Raw genomic sequence first — 12,058 nt, 5'->3', positions numbered from 1 at the left:
GTATTAGTCGATTTTCATGCTGCTGATAAAGACATACCTGAGACTGGGAAGAAGAAGAGGTTTAATTGGACTTACAGTTCTACATGACTGGGGAGGCCTCAGAATCATGGCGGAAGGCAAAAGGCACATCTTACATAGCAGTGGCAAGAGAATATGAGGAAGATGCAAAAGTGAAAACCCCTGATAAAACCATCAGTTTTCGTGAGACTTATTCACTACCACGAGAACAGTGTAGGGGAAAGTGCCCCCATGATTCAAATTATCTCTTACCGGGTCCCTTCCATAACATGTGGGAATTATAAGAGTACAATTCAAGATGAGATTTGGGTGGAGCCAAAACCATATCAAATATGTAACTGAAACAACCCTCTAAAAAGTATTCCCAGGATCAAAATGAGTCTGTGTAGTGTTGAGAGTGGAAGGAATAGTGCCTCTGTTTATCCTGACATTGTTAACTCAGTTAACCATGGGTTAACTGGGTTAACCCATTTAGTTTAGTTTACATTTAGCAATCATGTCATCAGATTGACTGTGTAACCAACTATAAATCCCCAGCACTTGTCACAGGACTGCTGTTTGGTTCTTTCTTCCCAGTTTTTTTCTAAATGTAGCTATGAATAACATATATTATTTTTCTTGATAATTTTTTTTTTTTTTTGAGATGGAGTCTCACTCTGTCACTCAGGCTGGAGTGCAGTGGTGCAATCTCGGCTCACTGCAAGCTCCACCTCCTGGGTTCATGCCATTCTCCTGCCCCAGCCTCCCAAGTAGCTGGGACTACCAGCACCTGCCACTACGCCCCGCTAATTTTTTGTATTTTTTTTTTTTTTTAAGTGGAGACGGGGTTTCACCGTGTTAGCCAGGATGGTCTCGATCTCCTGACCTTGTGATCCACCCGTTTGGCCTCCCAGAGTGCTGGGATTACCGGTGTGAGCCACCGTGCCCGGCCTTCTTGATAATTTTTATCTTGTCTGTTGTGACTCATCATTCCAGCTTGATGAGATTTGAAAAAAATATTTTAGTATATCATCTAATATAACAATTGTTCCTGTGTTTTCTGTAATTTGACAAATATGCCTACATACTGAGCAGGACCTGGCAAATTCAAAGTCCTTCAGCAGAACATTGAAGATCTCCTGCTGAGTAGAAGGTTTTTATCCATTGATTAAACAACACTTTTAGGAAATGGTCATTCCACCTCAAGTCTGTCTAATCTGTTGTCCACCAAACTGCTTTTCTTCCTTTGGTACGTGAAGGCATTGTGGAGAATTCGCCTTGCTGAAGTCAAAGCATATTTGCTCTCTAGCCTTTCCCTGAACTTTCAGAGTAAAATTGTCTAATGAAGTGGTTTAAATTTAGTGTGACGTGACTGGCTGTTAACCCACTCATGTGGGCGCCTAATGCACACCACTTTATTTCCTACACAATCATGAATAATTTATTTTAGAGTTTGAAGAACACAAGTTTGGAAGTCAAACACACCTGGGTTGAAATCCTGGCTATTTTCATCAGGAACTAAGGCAAGATACTCAACTTCTCTGAGCCTCAGTTTCCTCATCTGTAAAATGAGGAAGTTAATACTTTTTTTCATGGGTTTCGTTTGATGATTACAAGACAACATGTGGAGTACACTTAGCAGGATGCCCAGCAGGTAATAAACACTCACTAACTGTTAAAGCTCATTATTGCTACTGCTATATTATTGTAATAGTAAGTTGTTACTCAATTTGTAGTCTGTGAAATGGACCTCTTTCTTTTTACTTCTCTGAAAATTTGAAGAGTACATGCCTATCACTAATCTTCTGGCACTATGTTGAGGAATATAGCAAAAATAAAAATAGTGCTCTTTCTGTCTGCCATCTGTTCACAATAACCATCTGCCCAGAGCTGTAGCCCTATCCCTTTTCTTTTGCTCTTCTTTCTCAAAACATTAATTAAAATATGTCCCCCTAGCCCCCATCCATGCCAAACTCACACCCTTTGTGGCCCTCCCATATTTTACACAACTCAACCCATTTGGGGCTCCAACTGGTGTCAGACAAACTCACTGTGGCCACTTTTCACATTTCTCCTGGCTTATAGGCCCCATGCACCATACTTTTTATAGGTCTGTCATTTCCAGGACTGTGTTGGGCCAAGCCTAGAGGTCACTTAGCTCTGCCAGAATAAAGTAGAAAACCAGGCAACCTGAAGAACTCATGGGATCTAGGTTTATATAGCAGGACTTGGACTAGCAGAAGAGCACCCCAGTCATGGGAGAACCTGGGCACCAAGAAGGAAAATAAAATACAATCATACTAGCAAGTACTGGGTACCAAGTCATGGAACCAATTACAAGACAGACCCAATGAGAAACCAGAAAGTGCTAGACTCAGCGTTCCTAATATCCCCCTTCTAAAGTAGGTAGTACAAGATCTTGGGTCTAAGTTGAATCTACAGGTAGCATTAGGTGGCCCCAGCAGCGGAGGTTACTGCGCTGCCCCAGCAGGGAGCCAAGCAAGGTACTAAGATATTCTCCAAGAGAACGTCTGAGATTCCTAACACTTGCTCATCCCATTCAGTTCTTTGGCTAGTCCTGAATTAAATCCTGGAGAACCTTTCTCTTACTGATTTCAAGTCTTTTGAGAGATGGCCTTATTGGTCAGAAACACATCAGATGCCCTTCTTTCAGCAGGGTGACAATATTCAACCACACAGAGTGGAATCCAGGTCACTAGGGACTGAGTATTCAGAATGCCAGTTTAAGTCAAGAACGTATCTGATAAGAATGGAGAGAGACAGTGATGGGTTACATTTCACAGGGCAGTCATTTTTAATCTGCTTTAATGACCTAAGGGAATGTTACTGGTTACAATTCTCTGGCTGTCCTTAAATGCCACTCAAAAGCCATCTAAAACTTTTGGCATTTCTTAACCTTTTAAAACTAAAAAGTGTTAAAAACTTTTTTTTAAAAAAGGTGGAGAAATAAACCCCACTACAATTTCACCTCCTGGAGACCATCTCTGTTAAAATTTTGGAGTGTATCTGAGCTAGCGTCTTTCTTCCCTCATTCCCTCTTGGCTTTCCTTCTTTTTATCCTCCTTATCTTTCTCCCTTTGGGCTTCAAAGGCAGAGGGTTGGGTTATTTATACTCCTCGTTCATGGCACATTATCAGCATCTGCATCAACATCTGCATGTGCTTAGTTTGATCCTATTTTACTTTATCATTTTCCCGCTTCATCCTGAGGATTTACTCCTTGTGCCCGCCACTGCCCACCATTGGGAGCCATTATAAGGTGCTATACTCTTACATTTGCATGCATCATTGAAGAATATATTGTATTTATGTATTTCTAATTTACGTAAGTTTTACTTGTTATGGGTCTTGTTCACTCCCTCACTTTCTATTTTTTTTTTTTTTTAAAGCTCATCACTGTTTCTGTGATCTATTTACAATACAGAATGTCCGTCTGGCTCACTGAGGTTAGCTGTTACACGCTGTCGCAGAGTGTGCATTCTCCTCATTTCACGTATCTATTCCCCTAGTAATGGACTCTGGTTGCCTCTAGTATCCCGCTGCCAAAAACAACACAATAAATATCCCCACGCATATGTCCATGTGGGTCTGATCATCAGAAGTGTATAGGCGGTGAGATTGCTGAGTCACAGGAATACACATATTTAGCAACACTAAGTACTTCCAGATTGTTTCTCAAATGGCTACAAAATTCTTTTTTTTTCTTTTTTTTAACCAAGAAAAGATTCATATATCATAAAATTTACCTTTTTAAAGTGTACTTTTCAGGGGTTTTTGGATTATTCATGAATGTGTGAAATCAGCATCATGGTCCAACCGGAACATTTTCATCACTTCAAGAGTTTCATTGTCTCCGAGAGGTGGCATTGTAGTGGGCTTTATTTCTCCATCTCTTTTTATGTTTCTAACATTTTTTAGTTTAAAAAACGTTAAACTCTGTAACCATTAGCAGGCACTCCCCATTTTCCCTTCTCCCTGACCATTGACAACCACTAGTCTATTTTCTGTCTCTGTAGACTTGCCTGTTTTGGACGTTTTCGGTATGTAGAATCACAGATATGTGGCCTTTTGTGTCTGGCTTTTTTCACTTAGCATAAAGTTTTCAAAGTTTATCATTGTTATAGCATGTATCAGTGCTCCATTCATTTTATGGCTGAATGATATTCCCTTGTATAGAGATATTACATTTTATTTATCCATTCATCAGTTGATGGACATTTGGAAGGCTTCCACTTTCTTCACAATTATGAATAATACTGCTATATTTTGGCTATTATGCCATAATGCTGAACATTTATGAATATATTTTTGTGTGGACACTTATTTTTAATTCTCTTGGGTATAAACCTAGGAGTGGAACTGTTAGTTAATATGGTAAGTCTATACTTAATTACTGAGAAACTGTTTTCTAAAACAGCGCACTATTTTACATTTTCACCAGTAATATACGAAGGACCCAATTTCTCCGTATCTTCACTAACACTCGTTATTGTTCATTTAAAAAAATTATAACCATCCAAGTAGGTGTGAAATGGCATCTCATTGTGGTTTAGATTTGCATCTCTCTGATGATTACTTTAAGCATCTTTCTAAGTGTTTATTGGCCATTTGTGTATCTTCTTTGGAGAAATGTCTGTTCAAATCCTTTGCCCATTTTTAAATTGGATTATTTGTCCTTTTATTGTTGAGTTGTAAGAGTTTTTTAATATGTTATGAATATGAGTTCCTTATCAGAGATATGATTTGCTTATATATCACCCATTCTATGGGTCATCTTTTCACTTTTTTTTGTTTTTTTTTGAGACAGTCTTGCTCTGTCGCCCAGGCTGGAGTGCAGTGGTGCTATCTTGGCTCGCTGCAACCTCCACCTTCCAGATTTAAGAAATTCTCATGCCTCAGCCTCCTGAGTAGCTAGGATTATAGGCATGTGCCAGCACACCTGGCTACTTTTTTGTATTTTAGTAGAGACAGGGTTTCTCCATGTTGGCCAGGCTAGTCTCGAACTCCTGGCCTCAAGTGATCCATTTGCCTTGGCCTCCCAAAGTGCTGGGATTACAGGCGTGAGCCACCATGCCTGGCCATCTTTTCACTTTCTTGATGATGTCCTTTGAAGCCTAAAAGTTTTAATTTTGTTGAAGTCCAACTTATCTATTTTTTTTCTTTTGTTGACAATGCTTTAGTGTCATATTTAAGAAGCCATTACCTAAACTAAGGACAAAAGATTTATGCCTATGTTTCTTCTAAGTATTTTATAGTTTTAACTTTTATATTTATCGTCTTTGATTCTTTTTGAGTTAATTTTCACATATATTGTGAGGTATGGGTCCAAATTCATTCTTTTGCATGTGGAAATCCAGTTTTCCCAGCACCATTTGTTGAAAAGCTCGTTCTTTCCCCCACTGAATTGCCTTGGCAACCCTGTTGAAAACCAACTGGTCACAGACCTATGGATTTATTTCTAGACTCCTAATTCTATTTCATTGTTCTAAATGTCTGTCTGTATCCACACTGTCTTGATTATTGCAGCTATGTACTAAGTTGTAAAATTAGGAGGTCTGAGTCATCTGCCTTTGTCCTTTTTAAAGACAAAGTTTTGGCTGTTCTTCATCCTTTGCATTTCCATATGAATGTTATGATCAGCTTGTCAATTTCTTTCAAAAAGAAAGCTGGGATTTTTAACAGGGATTGCATTGAATCTGTATATGAATTTGGATGTATTGCCATCTGTATTAGCTTTCTAAGAGTTTTGTGACAAATTAGTACCAACGAAGTGGCTTAAAACAACAAATTTTATCTTATAATATTGTAGGTCAGAAGTCCCACATGGGTCTTAACAGCATTCTCCCTGGCCACTTGAGATGGTACCCTCACTTCTTGGCTTACCACACCCTTCTCCATCTTCCAAGACAGCAATGGCAAGCCAAGTCCTTCACAGGCTGCTATTTCCCTGGTTCTCACTTCTGAAGTCACACTTCCTTCCCACAGCTGGAAAATGTTCCCTACTTTTAAGGACCCATGTGATCAGATTGGACTCAACGAGACAATCCAGTACCAGCCCCCCCATCCTTAATGTAATCACATCTACAAATTCTCTTTTGCCACATAAGTTAACATTTTAACAAGTTCCAGAAGTTCCAATGTGGATATCTTTGGTGAGTCATTATTCTGCTTACCACACCATCTTTATGACGGTTCTTCTTCTTTTTTTTTTTTTGGTTGGGAAAAGGTCATCTGACTATTGCTTTTGGGGAACAGGGGGCTCAGGCACTCCTTAGGGGTAGGTTCACTTCCTCTTCACCATCACAGGCTCTGGCTATGCAGGATGGCATTGGCCCTGTGGATGGCAGCCATGTGCAGGTCAGGGCAGTCTTTGTTCTTGAGGATCATGTGCCTGATGCTGCTGAAAGTGGCCCAGTTGTTCTTGTTGATGGTGGTCTGCATGCAGGTAGGAGGTGGCTGGCTTTTGCTGGCCTGATCTCTGTTTCATGACCACCACCACACTGTTCCATCGGCTGTTGGCTTCACATCCACAGTCTTGTGGCGAGTTGGCCTGGTAGCAGAGGGAATGTGGGGCTTCAGGTTACTGGGCTTGGTGCTGTAGGTCTGCTTATTCCTCTTGATCAGGAAACTGGAGCAGTTCTGCACCACCATCCACTGCAGAAGCACAGACATGGTGGCGGTTCCTCTCACAGTGCTGGAGATGGAAATAGCCATACCATCTTAACACTGTTAAACTTTCTAAACCATGAACATGGAATATCTTTTTTTTTTTTTAGATATTCTTTAATTGCCTTTAATGATAGTTCACAGTTTTCAGTGTCCAAGTGTTGTACTTCTTTCCTTTTTTGTTAAATTTGTTTGTAAATTTTATTATTTTTCATGCTGTTGTAACTGGGATTATTTTTAAAATTTTATTTTCAGACTGTTGGTAATGTTTGGAAATAAAATTGATTTTTGTTTTTTGATTTTATAGCCCCCATCAACAGAGCTTTGTAATTATTGCTTTATGCAGTTATCTTTACAACCAGACCATGGGAAAAAAAGATTTACAAACAAAAATGCATGCATATTGCCTTTTGTTTTTACTTATGTGGTTACCTTTACCAGCCTATTTATTTCTTCATATGGATTAGAGTTACTGTGTAGTGTTCTTTAATTTTACCATGAAGGATTTCCTTTAGAATGTCTTGTAGGGCAGATACAGTTGTAACAACTCTCTCAGTTTTTGTTTGTCTGGGAATATCTTAATTTCATCTTCATTTTTGAAGGATGTTTTGCTGGTCACAGAGTTTTTAGTTGACAGTCTTTTTCTTTTATTACTCTAAATACACTATGCCACTGCCTTCTGGCCTTTATGGTTTCTGATGAGAAATCAACTATAAATACTTTTGTATATTTTATACACGGTTAACTGCACAGATTATAAAGTGTAGGGTTTGATGAGTTTTGACATGTGTGTACATCCATGTAAGCTTTAGCCAAAGCATGTTATATAAAATTTCCATTTCCTTTAAAAGTTTCCTCAAGCCCCTTTATAAACAGTGCACTCTTCCATTTCTAAAGCAACCTTTGCTCTGGTTTCTATAACTATAGAGTACTTTTTTTTTTCTATTCTTGAGCTCTATAAAAATGAAATTACACATTATGCACTCTTTTATATCTGAATTCTTTTGCTCAGCATGTTTTTAAGATTTATCCATATTATGGCATGTATTGATAGCATTTTCTTTTTTTATTTTTTTATTATTATACTTTAAGTTCTAGGGTACATGTGCACAACGTGCAAGTTTGTTACGTATGTATACATGTGCCATGTTGGTTTGCTGCACCCATTAACTCGTCATTTAGCATTAGGTATATCTCCTAATGTTATCCCTCCCTACTCCCCCCACCCCATGACAGGCCCCGGTGTATGGTGTTCCCCAGCCTGTGTCCAAGTGTTCTCATTGTTCAATTCCACCTATGAGTGAGAACATGTGGTGTCTGGTTTTCTGTCCTTGCGATAGTTTGCAGAGAATGATGGTTTCCAGTTTCATCCATGTCCCTACGAAGGACATGAACTCATCCTTTTTTATGGCTGCATAGTATTCCACAGTGTATACATGCCACATTTTCTTTATCCAGTCTATCACTGATGGACATTTGGGTTGGTTCCAAGTCTTTGCTATTGTGAATATGTATGCATGTGTCTTTATAGCAGCATGATTTATAATCCTTTGGCTATATACCCAGTATTGGGATGGCTGGGTCAAATGATATTTCTAGTTCTAGATCCTTGAGGAATTGCCACACTGACTTCCACAATGGTTGAACTAGTTTACAGTCCCACCAACAGTGTAAAAATGTTCCTATTTCTCCACGTCCTCTCAGCATCTGTTGTTTCCTGACTTTTTAATGATCGCCATTCTAACTGGTGTGAGATGGTATCTCATTGTGGTTTTGATTTGCATTTCTCTTATGGCCAGTGATGATGAGCATTTTTTCATGTGTCTGTTGGCTGCATAAATGTCTTCTTTTGAGGGTGTCTGTTTATATCCTTTGCCCGCTTTTTGATGGGGTTGTTCGCTTTTTTTCTTGTAAATTTGTTTAAGTTCTTTGTAGATTCTGGATATTAGCCCTTTGTCAGATGGGTAGATTGCAAAAATTTTCTCCCATTCTGTAGGTTGCCTGTTCACTCTGATGGTAGTTTCTTTTGTGCGCAGAAGCTCTTTAGTTTAATTAGATCCCATTTCTCAATTTTGGTTTGTGTTGCTGTTTTTTTTGGTGTTTTAGACATGAAATCCTTGCCTATGCCTATGTCCTGAATGGTATTGTCTAGGTTTTCTTCTAGGGTTTTTATGGTTTTAGGTCTGACATTTAAGTCTTTAATCCATCTTGAATTAATTTTTGTATAAGGTGTAAGGAAGGGATCCAGTTTCAGCTTTCTATATATGGCTAGCCAGTTTTCTCAGCACCATTTATTAAATAGGGAATCGTTTCCCCATTTCTTGTTTTTGTCAGGTTTGTCAAAGATCAGATGGCTGTAGATGTGTGGTATTATTTCTGAGGCCTCTATTCTGTTCCATGGTCTATATCTCTGTTTCAGTAACAGTACCATACTGTTTTGGTTACTGTAGCCTTGTAGTATAGTTTGAGGTCAGGTAGCGTGATGTCTCCAGCTTTGTTCTTTTTGCTTAGGATTGACTTGGCAATGCGGGCTCTTTTTTGCTTTCATATGAACTTTAAAGTAGTTTTTTCCAATTCTGTGAAGAAAGTCATTGGAAGCTTGATGGGGATGGCATTGAATCTATAAATTACCTTGGGCAGTATGGCCACTTTCACGATATTGATTCTTCCTATCCATGTGCGTGGAATGTTCTTCTATTTGTTTGTGTCCTCTTTTATTTCTTTGAGCAGTGGTTTGTAATTCTCCTTGAAAAGGTCCTTCACATCCATTGTAAGTTGGATACCTAGGTATTTTATCTTCTTTGAAGCAATTGTGAATGGGAGTTCACTCATGATTTGGCTCTCTGTTTGTCTTTTATTGGTGTACAGGAGTGCTTGTGATTTTTGCACACTGATTTTGTATCCTGAGACTTTGATGAAGTTGCTTATCACCTTAAGGAGATTTTGGGCTGAGACAATGGGGTTTTCTAAATATACAATCATGTCATCTGCAAACAGGGAAAATTTGACTTCCTCTTTTCCTAATTGAATACCCTTTATTTCTTTCTCCTGCCTGATTGCCCTGGCCAGAACTTCCAACATTATGTTGAATAGGAGTGGTGAGGGAGGGCATCCCTGTCTTGGGCCAGTTTTCAAAGGAAATGCTTCCAGTTTTTGCCCATTCAGTATGATATTGGCTGTGGGTTTTTCATAAATAGCTCTTATTATTTTGAGATACATCCCATCAATACCTAATGTATTGAGTGTTTTTAGCATGAAGGGCTGTTGAATTTTGTCGAAGGCCTTTTCTGCATCTATTGAGATAATCATGTGGTTTTTGTCTTTGGTTCTGTTTATATGCTGGATTACGTTTATTGATTTGCATATGTTGAACCAGCCTTGCATCCCAGGGATGAAGCCCACTTGATCATGTTGGATAAGCTTTTTGATATGCTGCTGGATTCGGTTTGCCAGTATTTTATTGAGGATTTTTGCATCAATGTTCATCAGGGATATTGGTCTAAAATTCTCTTTTTTTGTTGTGTCTCTGCCAGGCTTTGGTATCAGGATGATGCTGGCCTCATAAAATGAGTTAGGGAGGATTCCCTCTTTTTCTATTGATTGGAATAGTTTCAGAAGGAATGGTACCAGCTCCTCTTTGTACCTGTGGTAGAATTTGGCTGTTAATCAGTCTGGTCCTGGAATTTTTTTTGGTTGGTAGGCTCTTAATTATTGCCTCAATTTCAGAGCCTGTTATTGGTCTATTCAGGGATTCAGCTTCTTCCTGGTTTAGTCTTGGATGGGTGTATGTGTCCAGGAATTTATCCATTTCTTCTAGATTTTCTAGTTTATTTGCATAGCGTTGTTTATAGTATTCTCTGATGGTAGTTTGTATCTCTGTGGGATCAGTGGTGATATCCCCTTTATCATTTTTTTATTGCGTCTATTTGATTCTTCTCTCTTTTCTTCTTTATGAGTCTTGCTAGCGGTCTATCAATTTTGTTGATTGTTTCAAAAAACCAGCTCCTGGATTCATTGATATTTTGAAGGGTTTTTTTGTGTCTCTACCTCCTTCAGTTCTGCTCTCATCTTGGTTATTTCTTGCCTTCTGCTAGCTTTTGAATGTATTTGCTCTTGCTTCTCTAGTTCCTTTAATTGTGATGTTAGGGTGTCAACTTTAGATCTTTCCTGCTTTCTCTTGTGGGCATTTAGTGCTATAAATTTCCCTCTACACACTGCTTTAAATGTGTCCCAGAGATTCTTGTATGTTGTGTCTTTCTTCTCATTGTTTTCAAAGAACATCTTTATTTCTGCCTTCATTTCATTATGTACCCAGTAGTCACTCAGGGGCAGGTTGTTCAGTTTCCATGTAGTTGAGCGGTTTTGAGTGAGTTTCTTAATCCTGACTTCTAGTTTGATTGCACTGTGGTCTGAGAGATAGTTTGTTATAATTTCTGTTCTTTTACATTTGCTGAGGAATGCTTTACTTCCAACTATGTGGTCAATTTTGGAATAAGTGCGATGTGGTGCTGAGAAGAATGTGTATTCTGTTGATTTGGGGTGGAGAGTTCTGTAGATGTCTATTAGGTCCGTTTGGTGCAGAGCTGAGTTCAATTCCTGGGTATCCTTGTTAACTTTCTGTCTTGTTGATCTGTCTAATGTTGACAGTGGGGTGTTAAAATCTCCCATTATTATTGTGTGGGAGTCTAAGTCTCTTTGTGGGTCTCTAAGGACTTGCTTTATGAATATGGGTGCTCCTGTATTCGGTGCATATATATTTAGGATAGTTAGCTCTCCTTGTTGAATTGATCCCTTTACCTTAGTGTAATGGCCTTCTTTGTCTCTTTTGATCTTTGTGGGTTTCAAGTCTGTTTTATCAGAGACTAGGAATGCAATCCCTGCTCTTTTTTGTTTTCTATTTGCTTGGTATATCTTCCTCCATCCCTTTATTTTGAGCCTATGTGTGTCTCTGCATGTGAGATGGGTCTCCTGAATACAGCACACTGATGGTTCTTGACTCTTTATCCAATTTGCCAGTCTGTGTCTTTTAATTGGAGCATTTAGTCCATTTACATTTAAGGTTAATATTGTTATGTGTGAATTTGATCCTGTCATTATGATGTTAGCTGGTTATTTTGCCCATTAGTTGATGCAGTTTCTTCCTAGCATCGATGGTCTTTACAATTTGGCATATTTTTGCAGTGCTGGTACCAGTTGTTCCTTTCCATGTTTAGTGCTTCCTTCAGGAGCTCTTTTAGGGCAGGCCTGGTGGTGACAAAATCTCTCAGCATTTGCTTGTCTGTAAAGGATTTTATTTCTCCTTCACTTATGAAGCTTAGTTTGGCTGGATATGAAATTCTGGGTTGAAAATTCTTTTCTTTAAGAATGTTGAATAT

General features: G+C 38.8%; 1 pseudogene; it reads right to left on the bottom strand.

Moving 5' to 3' along the window:
* Window positions 1-859: 859 nt before the first annotated feature.
* On the bottom strand, window positions 860-6,689 carry LOC116463522 (large ribosomal subunit protein eL28-like; annotated as a pseudogene).
* Window positions 6,690-12,058: the final 5,369 nt, after the last annotated feature.

Source organism: Hylobates moloch, unplaced genomic scaffold (genome assembly GCF_009828535.3).
Source record: "Hylobates moloch isolate HMO894 unplaced genomic scaffold, HMol_V3 SCAFFOLD_40, whole genome shotgun sequence".
Classification (NCBI taxonomy): domain Eukaryota; kingdom Metazoa; phylum Chordata; class Mammalia; order Primates; family Hylobatidae; genus Hylobates; species Hylobates moloch.
This window is presented reverse-complemented; position numbering and strand designations above follow the sequence as displayed.